Source organism: Lagopus muta, chromosome 8 (assembly GCF_023343835.1).
Source record: "Lagopus muta isolate bLagMut1 chromosome 8, bLagMut1 primary, whole genome shotgun sequence".
NCBI lineage: Eukaryota > Metazoa > Chordata > Aves > Galliformes > Phasianidae > Lagopus > Lagopus muta.
This window is the reverse complement of record NC_064440.1, coordinates 17,712,037-17,731,407: the sequence shown is the minus strand read 5'-3', so window position 1 is coordinate 17,731,407 and position 19,371 is coordinate 17,712,037. Positions and strand designations below refer to the sequence as shown.

Sequence of the window (19,371 nt, the reverse complement as noted above, 5' to 3'; positions counted from 1 at the left end):
CACAGAGAATAATTTCTTGCTCACAGAAATATTGATGATGTACTTTGCCCAAGGCAGTAACTGAATGTGAAAGCTAGTGTTTGCACAAGTGATTCTTTCATACTAAGAGTTATTTTTGCATAAATGCTGTTCTGCAGATGTTTTATGCTGTCTATCATCACCGAGATAAAGAATTGATCTCTGGAAATAAATTTGAGAAACATTTTTAAAGTCCTAATGCTACTACCCGCTCTTAACATCAGTAACAGTAAGGATAACAGGGGATTAGCAAGTTTTACTCAAAGTTTCTGAATCTTTGATAGGGAAAATACATGTTCCAGTTAAAACCTCCAGTAAATGTGCCCATGCTACTGAAACTTTAAAGCTGCAGAGTATTTTACCAGTTATAAGACATTCCACATAAAAGTAAGTCTGTTTACGAGTGACTACTCTGTATTTTCCACTTAATATGTATTCAGTATGTATGTGTATAAAAACAGGATTTTCTGTTTTTTTTTCCAAGAACTGCTGAGACAGCCTAAATAAGATGATTAAACTGAATTTTCATTGCTTTGCATTTTTCTTTCTTAAGAAAGGATTATGTTTTTTTGTTGTTGTTGGTTTTTTTTTTTTTCCCTCAACTGAATAATTTACAAGGAAAAGAGTAAAAAAATTCCACCATGACTAAGCTGTAAAGAACAGTTCTCAATCACAGGAGATAAAACATTTGAAAAAAACATTTTGAAATATTTGGATTAACGCAGATGTCAGACTTAGCATGACTGAAGGGATTGTGGTAAATTATTGGTTAGGAAATGTGAGCTTGGCATTAGGGGCTGTTCCTTGGCTGATGTTCCTTGGAGCATCCCTGGCACTGGAGGTGCCTGGAGGGAAGATGAACTAGTAATCTGTTGAGATTCAACATTGCTCAAACTGAGTGCTGTCTGTCTGTGTTTGGGCTTTACATATACACAAAGCATTCAGTTGGCTTGCTAAGAAAAGTATGGTTTTTTGCAGTCTAGTTTTCATAAGAATTATTTTTTTAACAACAGCTCATTTTCAGTATCCCCATTAATAATCTGCGGTTTATTATTATTGTTTGTTTGTTTTTAAACAACCCTCTTGACCACAGTAATTGTGTGTTTGTGACAGCACAGCCTTCTTCCAGATCTACAGATGTAGTATTGCACAGCTGAATTCAGGTCATCAGGAGATGAAAGGAGCAGGCACATCCTGAGGACTGGTTGTGTGGTGGCTGAGTTTCTGAATTTTAGCAATCTGATTATGCTGGTCTGATATTAATCTAGAATGGTTAAAAGCTAGATTTTACTCAAGTCAAAATAATATTGGAATTTGGGATGTACCAATCAGCAGGCAGTAGCAGAGATTTTAATGAAATACTCTTAGCGCTGGCTAAAGGGAGAGAAAAGAAATAAAGGACTTGAACTTAAAGAGCAGAGCAATTTTAAGAGAAAATCTTTTTTTTTTTTTAAGTTGCCCAGGAGATGTCCGATGTCATACGCATTTTTTCCCATGAATGCTTTTTAGAAACAGTTTTAAAAAACACTTTGTGACTTCGTGTTGTGATAGGTCATTTGTGACTGCATCAATCATTGTCCTGTTACAGCAGTAATGTATAAATTGCATCCCAGTATGGTTATAAACTGATGCAAATAATATATTTCACTTTGGGTTACCATAGCCACAACCATTATTCTCTTTAGCTATTGTGCTGTGCTCTATTGTGAGATCTCACAGCAAGGTTACTTAGCTCATGTACCAGCAAATAGGTTACAATATTTTGCATCTAATGAAAGTTTAGCACAAAGAAATGAGGCTCTGAGTTCTTGGGTTTTTTGTTTTTTTTTTTTTTTTTTTTCCTGAAGGGGAAGACCTTTAGAACAGCTATAACAAAATCTCTATTACTCAAGAAACAATTTTTGCATAATTTGTTACCAGAGTCGATAAGTTAAATTATCTTCAAGTAATGTGTTTGAAATTAAATATACTGCTGTTCTTGTCTTAACCTTCTTAAATGTCACTATTTCATTTCCTTTGTTTTCTTACTGATGCTTGTGATGTGGCGGTCTGGGTTGTAGCACTAATAGATGACAGTGGCCCTGATTATACAGGTGCCTACCCTAGCAGCACTGCCAATCCCAATTAATCTTTGTCATGAACAGGAGGAGTAACAATTATGTGGAAACTGGAACACCTGAAATCACACTTTGTCTGTGGTGATGATAACTCATTGAACTGGATAATGAATCTGCTTCCCATAACTCATGTGCTATCAGGGGAGCATTGGAGGAAAAATACAAACAATTAAAACTTTTGGAAAAGTTCTAAAAGAGCTTTGAACCTACCCACTCAGGTATCTGTGGTGATGCTTGGGGAACTTTGCTTTTTAACCTGATCAAATTGGGAACAAATTGATTATTGGTATATAAATAAATATTTTTGATCTTAGAGCATAGCTCCTACTGACTGATATTTACTGAAGGATTTCTTCTTATCTTGGTTGTGTGTGTACAATAACTGTATTTATTGTAATGGTTTTATCTTTTGTCTGTGAATGACGAGGTTAAGTATATCCCATTGAAAAGTGTCTCGCACCTAACCTTGAATTCACTTTTTCCACAGCCAGACTGAAACTTTTTGTAACAGATGATGATCACAAATAAGTCACTCCAACTTTTTGTGCTTAAGAAAAAACATTACATGTTGTCTGATGTCCAACCATGTTGGATGTGGTGCCTCTGTGACTGTGACCAGACAAGCACAGTCTTCTCATTTCCCTGGAAATATGTTCTGTGTCTAAGATATCGCAGAGCCCTGCTCTGTTCATCCAGGAAGATGTAGCTCAATTTTCTTCATCTTTGCATTACACTAATTAATGAAAAGTAGCATTGTGAAGTATTTCTCACTGTGAGCTATATGTAAGTCAAGTTGAAGCTTCTAATTCCCTTTGAGAAGTAATTTTGATGCATTCAAGGCAAGCTGTTGCTTTCAAAATTGCACCTGTCTCCTATGCAACTGTAGCATAAAAAGTATATGTACAAACAAACGAGTTTTGTCACCAGCCTAGAAAATACGGGGCTTACTTCAACTGGATGTCTTATTCTCCAATACATGAAAAATATTTCCTAGCTATACACTTTTTTTTTTGTCAGTTGGGTAGATTTGTTGGGATTGAGATTCCTTGAGTTATTGGCATGGTTTTCTGATAGCGTAGCCTTAAACCTGTCGAGACAAACTGTGGCTACAGCTTGGCCATGAGGCCACAAGGCCTGAGCCCCCCCCTCCAGCTGACCTCCAACCATGCAGGTTACTTTACAGAGAAGGATCCCTGGGAAAAGTGGGATTTGCCCCCTCTTTGCATTCAAAGGAAGGGAATAACATTTTGTTGGATTGGCTATGAACAAGTGGAGCCCCAGAGGAGCCGGTGTGGCCATTGGTTGGTGCAGGAGCTCTGCACACCCTTGGGGCAGCTTGGCTCAGATGGGTCTGACTTGTGTCTGCTGGCTGTACACAACTGAGTGTGCAAGGGCTGCAGGTGTGTTTCTTTTCATGGTGTATATCGGTGTGTATAACTAAATGGTGGATGAGGTTTTGCTCAAACTTAAAAAATAAATGAATGCCTACTTTTACTGTGGACTAAACAAGAAAAAGTTCAGCTGCAAAAAGGATGTTTTTGCAAAACTGTTATCATTTGAGAGCATGGTAATGTCAGTCTTTCAGCTAGCACACATGGATCATTTAACAGACCTGGACCCCAGTCAATTTGTCAGTATTTAGCTTTCCGAATCTTACAGCTGAAAGGTCTGTTATCCTATGTTTTCGCTGCAAGAGGCCATTTCTCTTGTGGAAGGATTTAAAAATGGGCTCATAGTAACTGGAGGTTTTTGGATGAATCAAATGAAATTGATGTTGCAGTAACTGGGCAAATATACATTCTTGGGAATCAAAAGGAGTAAGTTTGTCCTCACTTGCTTTAGATATTTCAGAAGTGCAGGAAATTGTGTCAGCTGAGAGACGGTTTTGAAAATACTGTTGGGGACCTTAAATGAACTGCTGTCTCCTCAGCTAAACTGCAAACCTGTCCTGGGTTATCAGCTATGCTTACATAGTCATCCTCTTCCCCAAAAGAATGTGCCTTTTTTTCTTCTGTTTCATTCCCATAATGGAAGTGGTGAGCACTGTCCATCGGTCTCAGTGAAAGAAACTTTGTCTCCAGAGAAAGCAGCTACTCAACAGCTTTTCTGTTTGTGATCAGATCAGAGTTTAATCTGAGCTCTGTTATTGTAGGCAAAAACTGAAGTTTTCTCAGAAACTGCTACTGATGAACTGTTTGTGGCAATATCTCAGTTAATAACTCTGCCTCCTGAGTGGACAGAATACGGCTGATCATCTGGGGGATCTCATAAGGATGCTGGAAGAACTGCATTCTGGTAAAGAGTAAATCTGAATTCTTCTTTCAACTCACTTTTATCACTTATGCTCTTAGAGATGTCCTTCATATATACTTTCAAAATTTTCACTGGGGAGCATAATTTTCAAATCCTGAAGAGTAGTGTGGGTAGTCAGCAATACTAGCTCTGCTTTCTTACGTCCTTTGTCCATGAGCCTTTCTAATTAGGGGTAGTTGCAGGACTAGTCACTAAGAAAACAGCCAAGCAAACTTTTTGCAAATGTGTGTGCGTGTGCATTTGTTTTTCTGTAAATGTAACAAGGCCCATTTCTGTGGGCTCATTATACTGCCAGCACGCCTTGCTTTCTCTTTTTCCTATTGTGACTATGGAAGCATAACCGTTGCAAATGCAACTTCTTAGAATAATTGGAGACTCTCCAGTTGGCTTCTCCACCTGTAGCTTCATGGTCCCTAGTGAGTCAATGTAGGTGTAAATGTAGATTTGTCTATATGGAAGAATTTCTCAAAACACATGCAAAGCAGTGTTATATAAAATAAGGCCTCAAGCGTATTCAGGGCTGAAAAGCAGGGAAAGCAGCCTTCCTCCTCCCAACTTGGTGCTTACCTAGACTCTGCTGTGGCACAGGTAAAGCATGTGATTATAGTGCTGCTCCAGAGATCATGCAGGGATGTGCGTGCAGCACTGCTCAGGGCCTTCTGCTATTGTGCTGTAGTGCATTGCGTTGTTAGCATCCCTGGCAGAGAATGCAGCCATCAGCCCTCATTCTCATGCAGCTCAGCAGGCACAATTCTCTTTCCACCACCCACTTTTCTTTGGGATGTGTTGGCTTCTGCTTTGATATAAATGTAATGCACTACTGATAGAAATCAGCTTTGTGAAGCAATAAACAGTAAATATGCTCTTTCACTGTGCCCAAGGGGAATCATATCATACCTCAGTTACCCATGTATTCAAGGCCAAGCCTTAAGAAGAAAAAAGGGTACATGGACACACAGCGTAAAATATAGATTGCTTTTCTTTGCTTTCCATCTGTGGCCCTCCAAGAGCTTCATAAACACAAGCTCTCTGAGCAGCTGTATACCCCAAGGAAGCAGGTAACACAGTAATAAAATCTGCCAAGCAAGTTTAGGGTCCAAATCTTGATAGACACCGCAGGGCTGTAGGAATTAAATGGAGCTATTTCACAGAGAGACATTCTTCTGGGAGATTCTTACAGCAGCAACAGAAGATCAAACCCTCCTTTTGATCATTTTCCAAACTTTGGGGGTGCTTAGTCTCTGGGTGGAATCAGAAGAGATTGCTATATCAATAACCTGACCTCAGACCTTCCCTGGAGGAAGCTGTTTGTTTCATAGCATGGCTGGGAACAGCAGGGATTCTTCTGAGCACGTTTAAACTCTGTGCAGGTCTCTGTCAACATCCTAAACCCTTATCTTGCTTTTGGCAATCTCGTTTCAGTATTATTTTAATCTGAGAGATCTCTTGAACAAAAGAGATTTTAAAGAACTTTGTAATCTGTAGTTCCATTTATGTCCCAGCTTTTTTTGATATCAAAAGCAGCATGAAGCTAAAATTACATGAAATGCAGCAAAGCAGCTGTCGGGTCAACTGTTGTGGGATCACTTGGGCCATGGGAGAAGCAGAGCTTTGCTGTGTGATCGAACACTTTGTGGTGCAGTCTGTCAGGTGACACAGCCCGTGATTGCTCTGGTACCAGGCAGGAAGGTGACCTCTGACTCAGACCTTCTCCTGTGGAGGGAGACAGGAAATGGGAGGACTGATGCATGCATCAGGACCTGTTGCTGTGCTGCTAGGGAGGAAAGGATTGATATCCTGGAGCTCCCACACAGTAAGATCTGCTGGAGAGCAGGGGGTGCCTGCCTTGTCCCTGTCTGGTGCCCACTCTGGGGTCCCCCACACAGTGTGGCTCAAGATGAGGGAAAGACAGACAACCTAAATACACAAAGCTTTGCAATATTCTCTATAAACTTTTCTTGCTACCAATGCAGTGAAGAGTAATGCCTCACAGCAAAGACATGTATATAATTTCTTTGTTTTCTTTTGACTGTGTGGTAACAACACAACTAAGAGCTACCCAAGACATTCTACAGGCAGCTTCAAGTTATTATCATTCTTTCACACTAAGAAAAGTCCTCGCTTTCTCTTCCTTTTCTTTGAACAAATTAATTTGCCAGCCTGTATAGCTCAGTGTGCACATACTTCACAAAGATGTTGCCATCTGCCATTTAGTTTCCTTTCTAAGCTGTGATCTTAGACATACATTTCAGGGAAAAGGAAGCCAAGTGGTTGAGTTTATTTTCCCTTTGTGTGAACAACAATGGGAATAATTCCAGAGCCAGGCAGCAAGGCTGCCTTAAATGCCAACTGCAAATCACCTTTTCAATGAGGCATTAATTCGTTCTGTGAAAAACACATATGAATCTGGGAAAATAATTCCATTCCGATTCTCCCCTTCCCCCCCCCCCCTCCCCCCCCCCTCCCAGCCCCTGTGCACTGCCTGGATCAAATAAATGTCAAGCTTTCCAAGAGGATATTTTTTTCAGATTTATTTTTATTTTTTTTTTAACTCCTATTCCTCATTACCTTCCCTCCCTCCCTACCCTTTTCCACCCATTTTACCCTTTTCCCCTTTTCCTGCAGAAAAAGGGTTGCATAAATTCATTCGCATGATGATGTAGATATTTACAGGAGGGGCAGGCAGTTTTGGCAGCCCACCTGCCCATTGCCCACCTTGCCAGGTCCTGGTTCCCTGTCGGCCAGGCACCTCTTGGTGAGGGGGAATAAAATTCTCTATGTGGGCAAGGGAAGGCAACAGCGTTGCTTTGCCCCCTCCTCAGCTGTGTGGCTCAGCTGGGAGAGTGTGCTACATTGTCTGAGAAGTACTGTGTTAGAAAAACCTGGAAGATGGTTCTCTGCCTCACAGCTGTGCAAAAAACCTGGATCAGCACAGCTAACAGACATTGCAGGCGTGAGGCTGGGGCAGAGCAGGGTAGGTCCATTCTGGGGCTGTGCTTCTGCCTCACCTGATCAACCAAGGGCTGAGGGCTACCCACTGTGCCCCTTGGACTATAGCAGTGTCCCCAAGGTTTTGTTCTAACATCAAACAATTAGTTCTTCATCAGTTGAAGATGAGTAATGAAATAAAAAGCCTTTGCTTGATTATTAAATATTTAGGTTTAAATTTTAGCAGTGGCTGGGATGTTTTGGAAATCAATTCAAGTACTTATTGAGACTTGAAAAAAACTCATCTTTTTTTCATTTTTTCATTTGTTTTCACAAGACCTAATGATTCTTTGTATCTTTAGACTCTCCTGAGATCACATCAGAACATGAATGGGAAATATAATTGGATTTTAACAGGAAACTTGTTCGTGCATATAGCAGTTTTAAAGGGCATGAATAGTGTAGTGTTTGAGAGTGTGCCACTATTTGAAAGACTGATGTGATTTTCTGGTTTTGACATAAAATGAAAACATTGTGAGGGGCTGTCACAAGCCTCTGAATCAGCCAGTTTCTTTTTAGAAGCAGAAGACAGCTCTTGGCTCAGGTAGGCAATTCTCCCACGTGTGCCTTTGCCAAAGCAAAAGTGTATTCAGGGCTTTTTTGCTGTTGTTTTTTCCTCCAGATGGTGTAACGAGGGGTAGGCTGCTCATCGCTTGTCAGGGGTTATATAATACTGTGGCAAAATGAAATCCCATGGCACCGTTTTGAAGATAGCCTATCAATCACTCTCATCAGGTCCCTGCACTTCTTGCATGTGGGGTCGACCTTCTGTCATCAGGCCAAACGTATTTACACGTTCCACCCGAATGTTTTGAGAGTGATGAAAATTGGTTTGCTTTCACTCCAGACACTGGCTAAAGTATCCACCTGTAGGTTGCTAAGAGCCAGTGTGCATTATTTTTTTCTGTACCTCTAATCTAAGTCAGGACGTTCCTCAGATTAGATTTGGGCTTGCTTTTGGTTTGCCAGTGATTTTTTTTCTATAGTGCATCTAAGGTAATGAAAGCATTTGGTGTCATAAATGATTTATGTCCAAGGTTGTGATTAAGTCATTTATTACCTTTATAAAACATTTTGGGTTTTGAGATCTCCCAGGAAACTTTTAAAAATAACTTCTTGCATCTAAATGAAGTTATATAATAATTAGTGGTAAAAGTAAGGAAGGATAGATCACTGAGGTTTCTGATAAGTGTCAGTAGCTTTTTCCACTGGATTCACACCTGAGTCTCCCTTCTGCTGACACTTGCCTTCAGACTAAAGCTGATGGAAATAGGGCCTTCGCTAGGTAACAAAGTGGAAGAATGATTCACCTTCTGGCTCTTGCTTTTGGGAAACCATTCAACTCACTTAAGGGAAAAAGTTACCCCCTGGGAGCAGTGTAGACACGCACAGTAGTCACTATCAGAAAGCATTCAGTGTATTGAGGTATGGAGATCTAAAAAAAAAAAAAAAAAAAGAGTTGGGGGAAGCCAGTTATCTCAATCATCTTCCTGCTGTAATTTCTTTGTTACAAATACTTTTTGCTGCAAGGACTGCATTCATTCCATCTCAGCACATTCCAGTGCAGCCAGACAAAATGGTGGTGACTTGAAGTTAGTGCACAATAAAAGCAATTTTTAATGTGCTGATATGTTATCCTTTTTGGTAAATTACTAAAAAAAGACCTTGCCATGTAGAAAAGCAGAGCAGAAAATTGAATCTTGTATAACAATTTTTAGGTATTTCAGAATAACAACTTGTATGAAAAACACGTGTAAGAAGATTGTGTTGCCATGGGCAAAAATCCTCCAAAAAACACAAACCGTTTCTAAGACTGATCTGACAAGCTATATGAGAGTAGGCTATCTAATTTAAGATGTTGGGAGGAGATGAGGTTTTCATTTTGTTGTTATGAGAACAGTCGAAATATACAAGCATTCTTTAGCTGCCCTATCTTTTGTTTTGGAACTACTGAAAGGACTTTCTGATGCAGACAATACGAGATTATTATCTTGGCTAGCAAGAACCAACCTGTAAATTATGGCCATATCTGACACACATGGAAAAAAACCATTAGATTGTATCACGTGTGAAAAATGGTTTCTCGGTTGCCTTGGTCAAGTAACTGAAATTTTAGACATATCATCTTTTAATTTGAGTAATGATGAAACCAGCTGTGACAAGAACAAAACTGCAAGTTTCTAAAAGTAGATATATTGAACTGAGAGGTAGGTAATTTGTCAGCCACCTGTGTAGATACAAGAAAATGGAGGACAAAAAAGTTTGCTTTGGATCACAAGCCAGAGACTGCAGTACAAGATTTTGCATTCTGAAGCATCTGCCTCTCCCTGTACACCTCTGGAGACACCTAAGAACTTAAATTTCAGCTCACTCCAGCATCTTAAATTCTAGAGGGAGAGAGAGATGGGCAGAGTGCTGTCTTTATTACAGCTGACATCTGAAGTCTCAACTGCCACTCATAAATTAGGCTCCTATCACCTCTTCTGTTTAATAACTGCCCTTCAGAGGGAATGGGCAATCTTCCATAGGATGGATTATAAATTATACAGTCCCTATAGGAAGCCAGTCCAAAGAATATATACTAGAACAACTAAATTATCTCTACTGTATCTTCACTACTGGGTAAAACTATTGAATGTGTTCCCTATCATCCTGGACCTTTCCAGATGATGATGCAGCTTCAGCAGGAGAGGAGCATATTGCTTGCCCTGCTCATTAGATGCACTGCTTGCTGCTGAGACGGGGGCTGGCTGTGTGCAGTGGCACCACGAGGGCAGGGCTGAGACCCAGGTGTGGCAAAGACACCTCCATGCTCACTCCCTGCATCCACACAGAGCACAAACTATCCAGCACCATAAGCATGAAGAGGCTGCGGGTGCAGCCGGGCTGCTGGGGACGAGATCTCTCCTAGTGCTCTCTGCCCCATAAATCCCACTTCACCCCAGATAAAATGAAGTGCAGATGGATGTTTAGAGATGTGAGTACTGATCTCCTATCTGTAAAAACCTGCGCACAGAAATGAAGTTACTTTTTCAGTGACTTTTAGAAGTTGTTTAGCTGTAACTTTATCTGATACCTGCAGAAAAGCAATATAGCAGGGCATTTCAGCTCTGCCTTTCTTCTCCATTTGGTGTCATCTCCAGTGCCTGCACAACCTATTAAATTCATTTTGTTTTATCTTTACTATTGACATTTAAGATTAAATGCCAAGGAATGAAAGAAAATATTTGTAACCGCTTTGACTTTTTGTTTCTATACAACTTTGTCAAGACCACAACACTGTAACAACATGCTGTAATTTGTTATTTCAATCATATCATTCTACCCAGGAAAAATACTTTCGATTAGCAGAGCTAGTGTCCCTTTGTTACAGGTTTTGTACAAAATTTGGCTGTGTAAATACAATTAAACTTAATGGGAGGTCAGGCGAAGGCCTGTCAGTATTTTGCTCCTCTTTGCAGTGCTCATGTACGCCCTCTCCTCCGATACGCTATGAGGCAGGGTACCTGCTTCATCACAGCAGGAGCGCACTGTGGAGCTACGGCTCTGCCCTGCCCTGCTGGGCTCCAGTGCGATACAGAGAGAAGGAAGTAAGCACATTAGGGATGAGCATGTGGAGTTCCTCTTGGTCTGTAATTCATAGGCTGGTCAGATTGGCAGTTTTAGCACAATGACTGTGCTAAGAGTTTAGAAATTAGTAATGACTGTAGCTGCTGCAGGTATAAGGTAGCACCACGGTGGGTGCAGGTAGCATTACATTTTGGGACTCTTCCCTAAAGCGGTTCACTCTCAGAAGTGGCAGAGTACATCTGTTCTTTCAGGAGTTTTTACAGCCTGGGAAAATCCTAGGTTTTGAAGGGCAGTGTGTGGTACTCGAGGCACTCGAGGTGTTTATATTAATTGTAATTGTATGCAGCCTGACTGTACGCTTTCTGCTCTCTGATGGCCAGTGGATATTAAGCAATTCAATGACTTGATGAGCAGGAGCAAAGTGATTGCAGAAGTACTCTCAGCAAGCTCGAATTGAGCATGCAGCCCATTTTTCTGCTCTGCATTCTGTCTAAACAGGATGTTTAATTACAGGAATCACATCTAGGAGGAGCTTTTTGGTTTGCAGTAGGTGTCTGATAAAGTCACCTGCAGTATTTTTTCTTCTTCTGTACCTAACAGCTGAGTCTTGAATTGAATGTTACAGCAAAGACTTTGCCTGAGGGTTTGCCTGAACAGTGCAGCTGTTTGCATCTCTGCACAGGAAAAGACCTTCAGGGAGCAAAACTAGCTTAGGTATCTAATTGCTGAGGCCTGCTAGAGGGACACAGAGCTTGAGTGCAGTGCTTCCCATCAGTGGCTAATGAAAGAGGTTTTGCCCAAGACTGTGGCTGTCTTTCCTCTTATTTTTGTGAGAATCACTGTGGCCTCTCTGTGCCTCCCAGAATTAATAGTATTTATGCAACCAGTGTTGTCAGAGGTTAACTGAGGAGAGATTCTTCCTTCCCACTGCTGGTTCTCTTTGCTCTGAGATCATGTGCCCGAATAGATACCGTTTCCAGTTACAGTTTTGACATTTAAATCTATAAATGAATTGCATCTTGATCTTCTTGTGCTGCAGGCATGCTATCACCTCTGTTTCTTCTCTACTGGGATGAGTCTTTTGATGTTTGCAAGCTCTGTGTTGCTTACCCTCCTCCTTAAGTGCACCCAGAATAGCATTAAATACTTCTGAAATGACTCCATGATAATTTCCTACTATGTTTTCAGGCCCGTTTTGATAGCAGTTATTTTTGAAAGCATCTTTTGAACAGAGTCTAGACTGACATGTCAGATACTGTCCTAAGAAATATAGCTTTTTACTATGACCTTCTGTTGCCTGCTGCAAGGCCAGTTAACTAAGGAACATCTGCAGCTTCCTACAGGGATGTACAGCAGCTCCCTGTCAGCAACAGCCAGAGGGCCACAGACTGTGAACGTGAGAAATGTAGTCTGCCTTCTAAGGAAAGGCTGATTTACAAAAGCTCTCTGGAAGTCCTGCTGATGCCTGGTTTTCTGTCTCCTGTGCATGTAACTGGCCTGGGCAATGCACAGCTGTAAAGGTGCTGCTGCTCAACTGATAAGTGGTTCAGTGCTGCAGACTAGATTTAGCAGTGGCAGGTCTTGGAAGATATAAGAAGATGCAGCACACCAGTGTTGCAAATGTAGCATATGGCTTTTCCTATTTTAACATATGATCCGTTAAAAGAGCCAGTGATCCTTCTGGTATCTTAAATTCCAGATGGGAATTTTATAATCTCTGTATATGGTATTGTATCTCATAAAAACTGAAATTAGCAGTTTGCAAAGTCAAAGAGGGCTTAAACAACTCACATTTGACTATGTTTTCCATTGTTGCCTTTAAAATTGTCATTGCTACCTCTGTCCCATCACCATGTCCAGCGTGTCTGCCTGGCAGTCCTGCAACGCATTGCTTTAGGAGTATGACATTGTCTTCTCATTTTGTTGGCACTGTGGTAGGAGCTAAACTTCACAAAAAATAGTAAGGAACTTGGTTATGCCCAGGTCAAGATTTTCATGTCCTCAAGCATTTTAATATGAATACCACTATTTTCAAAATAAATAAGGCCTTTAGAGTCCTTACTCTGCAGTAGGAAAAGAGCAATGTGAAAAATAAGCAGACCACGATCCGTAAACTAACAACTCTGAGTTCTGACACTCCTGCCTACAAGTCCTCTCTGTTTTGTGCTTTGCTATCTATCGTGCTTCCCTTTCAGCATAGAAATGAGAGAAAGCAGTTGGGATAAAATCCCTCTCAAATCCTCCTAAATGACAATTAAGCTACAGCAGCCACTGCAGGCACGGCTGCTTTGTATCAACTGCTACATCTCGTCTGCGGTGGGGAGAGAAATGACCTGTTCTGATGAAATGGCTCTTTAAGATGGATGGTTTTTGTAATGAAGATGCTGAGAGACATAAGAGTAGACATTTAAAATCTAATATAGAATTTCACTATATAATTGCAATAATTGTTGATCAGTACACCTTTCATATTTTTGGGCTATAGCTAGAAATCTGTGTCTGCTTTATTGAGGATATTGCTTGAAGCAATGGAAAATTTAATGATCAGAATTTTTAGGTATGAATGGAAATCCAACCGTCATATTAATTCAGATGTGAACATGTTTAGATGTGAAAATGTCCTTAATTTTTTAAATGAAGCCTTTTTAAAGCTTGGAAACACTTAAATACATCTTATTTTTTATTTCTTCCCTAGGAATGTAAGCACTGAATAGCTGGAGAAAGGCTGCCTGTTTGCTTGAGATTTACAGCTCACTATTACAGACTCAGAAATTAAGATGCTCATCCGAACTCTAAGGCTTTAAATATTTGCTTTTGTGCTCTAATATACAGGGACATTCCTTTGAACATACCAAATCACATAATCTGTATAATTAGCACTGAATCTCCTGTATAGAGAACAGCAATCTAGGAGAATTTTCTGACTGTAATCCCTGTTCCTCATGATAAATCTTCTGCATAGCCATTAAGTTATTACAATATGATACAGTTAAGTGACTAAAATGAAAATGAAGCTCATGTTACCTGACATTTTCAAGCTGCAGTTTTGATGGACAATGTCAAAACGGGAATAGCGAAAGAAATTTTATATTCCTTCCATTTCACTGACCTTCATTTTTATTTCTATGTCTTCTGCTCAAATATCAAAAGATCTAATGTAATAAAGGATGACAGGAAGCACATCTGACAAAACTCTCTCTTAAGTATCTCTGAATAAAACATTCACTGGAAATGCTTCTTAGCACCAGCAGGTTAGCATTAAAGTGTAATGGTTTTAAAGCAAGCCTAAACACCTTGCAGACAAATGACAGCTCTGGATTTTAAAATTAAGATCTGAGATAAGCCTACAGCTGAAGTTATCGAAAGAAATGTACCCAGCAGTTGTCTAATGCACACTCTGGTGACAATGCTATTTGTCTCTCAGAAAATGACCTGCATCAGTGATCTAATGCTGTCGATGCTGGCACGCTGTGTAAAGTCGAAGGCCTGATCATATTGTCAGTCACACAGCCAGGATTTCTGTCTCTCTGTTTTTGGCAAAAAGTTCCCTTTGCAAATTTCTCTAGCACTGTTGGAGGGATAGAAGGAAACAACTCTTAAAAGCTATTTTTTTTTTTTGCTTGTTTGTCTTCAGTAAAATCATACTAAATACTGAAAATAATGAAAACATATTTGTCAATGTTCTCAAAACTACACGTACCTGTTAAAACCTAATGTAAGAATATTAGATTGCAGGTGGTTATTTGGAAATATCTATGCATGCTTCTTGTCTGAAGTGTGGAACCCAGATTTGTAAAACCAGGGACTCAGTACAAGCTGAAGTTGATTTCTGTTGTGAGCCAGTCTGTATTTGCTCTTGAGTGTGTGCAGTCACAAAGGCTGTAAAGTCCTTTGCACAACTTTCCTGGCATTCTCCAGCCTCCCCAAAGCCACAGCTCTGGGGAACATTGTCTCCTTCAGCCTCCCATGTTATGGCTACAGAATCCTTTGTGTTTTATACGGTATGTTAGAATGCTGTAGATTGTAATTAATATTTTTCCCCATTGAACTGAGGAATACAGACTTTTTTATGTTAATAATACATATACATATATGTATTGTATAATACAACTCCTTGCTGCTGTTCGTTCTCAAGCAATGTTCTCAAACAAGAAGGATCCTGGGCACTAGGATGAGAACAAAGGTCTCCTTGTCACCTTAAGATTTGTCTTGCAGGGAATCATTTTTCCTCCAGTTTTCAGAAGGGGGGATCAATTAAAGTTGGAAATCCAAAAGCAGACTTCAAAGACTTATGCTTAAAAATGTTTGCCTAGGGAGGCTGTGGATGCTCTGTTCCTGGAGGTGTTCAAGACCAGGTTGGATCAGGCCCTGGGCAATCTGCTCTAGTACCAGACCTGGAGGTTGGTGTCCCTGTCTGTGGGCAGGGAATTTGGAACTTGATGATCCTTGGGGTCCCTTCCAACCCATGCCATTCTATGATTCTATGTAATGTCAAGTTTAGTCATTGGGCAACACTGACCAAAAGTGGTTTATGTTTGCTATACTGATAACTAAGGTTCAAGATAAAATAAGTAGAACATTGCTTAAGTTGACAGATATGGATTAGTTTTAATTAGTTAGAATTCTTTTAAACCTTTGAAAGGAAAAACTTCATTTTACTTTTAGAGGCTCTGGTTTCAGGTAATTATCTTAAAGTTCAGCTGTTTCTTATTCAGAGACATCTCTGGTCTCATTATCCTTATACAGACACAACTCCCATTGGAATCCTCCCGAACTCTGCTTCTATGACTGTGTGGGTTTAAAAGAGATGCTGAGATTTCCAGGAAGCTCATTGTCACATTTATTATGCTTTGCAATATCTTCCTTTCCACTTCTCCTTTATTGTGGCAGACCTACTGCCCAGATTTCTTTTGTTCCAAAAATCTATTCATTCTTTTTAAGAGAACAAAACTAGAGGGAAAAAAAACACACCCGCTGTATCAAAGGAAATGGATACTTGTGTCTCAGTGAAAACTTCCTTTAAAAAGTTCCTTGAAAAACTGCAATAAAATAAAACCTGAGATCTATTTTGGGTAGATTGGGATGTATAGATATCTGATATTTTGACCCAATCTGTTTTAGGCAAGTCTGTTAATGAGTATGTAATTCGTTTGATTTTTACATTGATATGAAACAGCAGGAAAGTTAACTGGATGCCGAACCTATTCAAATTATAATTTCTCCTGGCAGTAGATCAAACAGTGAAATGATTTTCCCGGCAATCTCTACCCCTCCTCCTAATAACCTGCTGCTTCTTGCCACTATCATCATCAGAAACTTCTTTCAGACCACGGTTTACCATATAAACCAGACATTAGCCAAGAAATAGAAGCAAAACCACTACAATGCATGCTCCCTATCTTGAAGAATACCTCACCCATATACATATGATTTCCGGGTGAAACAAATTTTATCTGAGGCATCAGATGTCCACAGGAATGCTCCTTAGAGAAAACGGAATAACCCTATGACTGAATGAATTTATTCAAATATGTGGATGAAGACAAAACTGTGGATGAAGACAAAACTGTATATTTATTAGAATACAGCTTCATCTCTGACCTCATTCTTACAATAAAGATGAGTGTAGAGAACAATGGATGTATTCAATAGATTCAATAGTTGGAAGAGTAATAATTAATTGATTATCTGTTGAGCTTATCCTATAGGAACTAATCATCTTCCTTGTTGCTGAGATTCCCTTCTTCTCCCAAAGTGCTTTTTCTTTCAAATTTAATAAGTGATTACTGTAGTTACTATAAACAAGGAAATCTGTTCATGAGCTGTCCTTAGCCTCAAGTCCATTCAGACCTTGCTGGAGTCGCATGCCTAAAACCACAATTGTTCCACTGTCTGCTATTTAATACTGCCTCACAAATGTGTTACCTCTCCCTACTAACTGAAACTTACTTAGAAAGTTAACTGATTAGTTCTCACTGTCATTATTTGCTTTGCATTGCAGATTGCTTTTGTTTGTTTTCACTAAAATGTGAGCTTTTCAGTTCAGGAATATAATAGAATCTCATTTTATATAGTACTGACAGATAGGATATGATATAAACAATACGAATAATTGTATTAAAATGGTTACTAATGCAAGCATATTGTGTGCAGTTATTCACAGCATTTTATGTCCCATTTCTTATTTTGATCTATAATTGCTCTTCATATTAGATTCTCACAGGAACAGGCTGCCCAGGAAAGTGGTGGAATCACCATCCCAGTAGGTGCTCAAGAAAAGGGCTGATGTGGCACTGAGGGACGTGGTTAGTCAGCATGGTGGTGATAGGTTGATGGTTACACTGGATGATCTTAGTGGTCTTTTCCAATCTTTATGGTTCAATGATTATTCAGCCTGTGAAGAGAGGCATTGAAAATTTTGCTGCTGCATGCCAGAGGGTCAAGGAGAGATGTGTCACTAGCAAAAAGTCAGCTAATTGTTTTAGTCACTCCTGACTACTAATTTGATGAACTTGCATGTAGGATGGAGGTAATAGGACATTGATTTAATGTTCTCTTGCTTTGAGATAGCCTTGCTATATCTGAGCAGAGCATTGGAATTTCTGCTAAGGTTCAGTTCAGAATCTTGAATTTGAAGTAGTTTGATACAAGCGATTTTGAGAACTTTATAAAGAAGGAAAAAAGTCCTACCCTTCACCAGAACTTTGATGACACATCTTCCACGGAAGAAATAAAATTAAGCACTTTGAAAGCCAAGGCATCTCAATAGAAGTGAAATTGAGCTTTTCAGAGCAGACTATGCAATCACCCCACATAGCAAGCAAATCACTCTGCTGAGTGATTTTATAATGTGGAATGGTTTTGGAGTGCTATTGCAAACTTCGTGTCATCCTCAAGTACAAACTATCATACATTCGCTATAGAAATGACCCTATTAGGGACAGCTGTACAAGTGACAAATCTGCACACAGATTGCCAAATAAAACAGTACAAATTAAATGCAGTAGCTGTGCTTTCTAAACCTTTCAATTTCATGAAATACACTTCTCTAATGATGCTCATGTTGTTATTCCAATAATAGATTACATCCAATCACTTGAGGATTTTAAAGCTAGCTTGGAAAAACATCAGGAAATGTAATTTATTGTGCATTTGCAGTCTATTGTACTGAGTTGATAAGCTTTCCTTCCTTCTACAGTCTTTAGTGTCACTTTTGCCATTTAGCCATGAATTTGGGAAAAGAGATGCCCGGCCATTCTGTGCTCTTCTCACAAATGTGTAGGTGATGACCGCTATGATAGCAACTACCACCCTGCAATTCAGGTGCACACAGGTTTGTAGGGTGGGGAGAAAGGAGGCTTATGGGTACATAGTTAACTGAAGGTTGAAGAGCTTGGAGAGTTAAGGGAGATTTATTTGGCATTTGCTTGGTGTTCCTCAGTAAGACCTGAACTTCCTCTGCTCCCTCCTCAAGGGCAACAAGAGCCATGTGGCTGCAGCCCAGAGCGGGTGTAGGGAAAGCTTTCAACTGCCAACAACATCCAATTCTGCCTTAACCAGCTGAGGTTAACCTCCCAGTCATTGCACCCTGACTATGACTGCATTATTCCTCTGATTCTGTTTGAGGAAAATGGAGTTAAATTCTTCCAGCATTATCTAAAGCACCTTGAATGTTTGTTTCCTGTTATTATTGGAGACTTACTTATCAGCTCTTTATAATCTTCACAAACATGTTTTAATAAAAAGCATAGGGAAGAGATCAAAGTAATCCAAATCTCCTTGTGGCTTTGCATTGATATACAGTATAAAGGACAAATCCCCCAAAGCTGTGGATCCCCAATTACAGGGCTTGCCTGTGCATGGTGAAGCAGCAGGAGCTCTCATTCCCACTGCTGTTCTGTGCCACTGACTGTGGCTCAGAGAGCAGAAAACTGTGGCTTTGGGCTCCTCCTGAGGGCTGGCTTCCAAGGGTCTCTGGCCTATGCTGACAGAGATGGGAAGGTAAGCATCTCCATCCCTTCTCCCTGGACACATCTCTACTCAAACAGCTCTGGCTGAACAGTCCAAGTGGGGAAGGGAAAGGGATGCTTTCTGTCAGTGGTTGCTTCACATTTCCCATCACTGAAGCCTGACAGAAACTTCATTATTTGTAATTATGGTAATTTTGTGTTGCCAAGTAGTGCTGCAAAATGCCTATGCCTATGCAGTACACAGTGTGTACTCTGTTTCTGAATGGTTGGAGGCTTTCTTAAGACAGAACGTGCAAATTTGGGCTGGTCTTATGCAACTGGTGTGTCCTGAGTGCTGATATGGCCATGGCAGCCCTGTGTGTTTCTCAGGGCAGGACTGAGGGCTGGGTGAGGAG

The 19,371-nt window shown here is 40.1% G+C and overlaps 1 protein-coding gene across 10 annotated transcripts in view; it reads right to left on the bottom strand.

The window, feature by feature from the left end:
- Nucleotides 1-19,371, bottom strand: part of B3GALT1 (beta-1,3-galactosyltransferase 1) — a 211,010-nt gene that overhangs the window by 41,155 nt on the left and 150,484 nt on the right. The window lies entirely within an intron of this gene.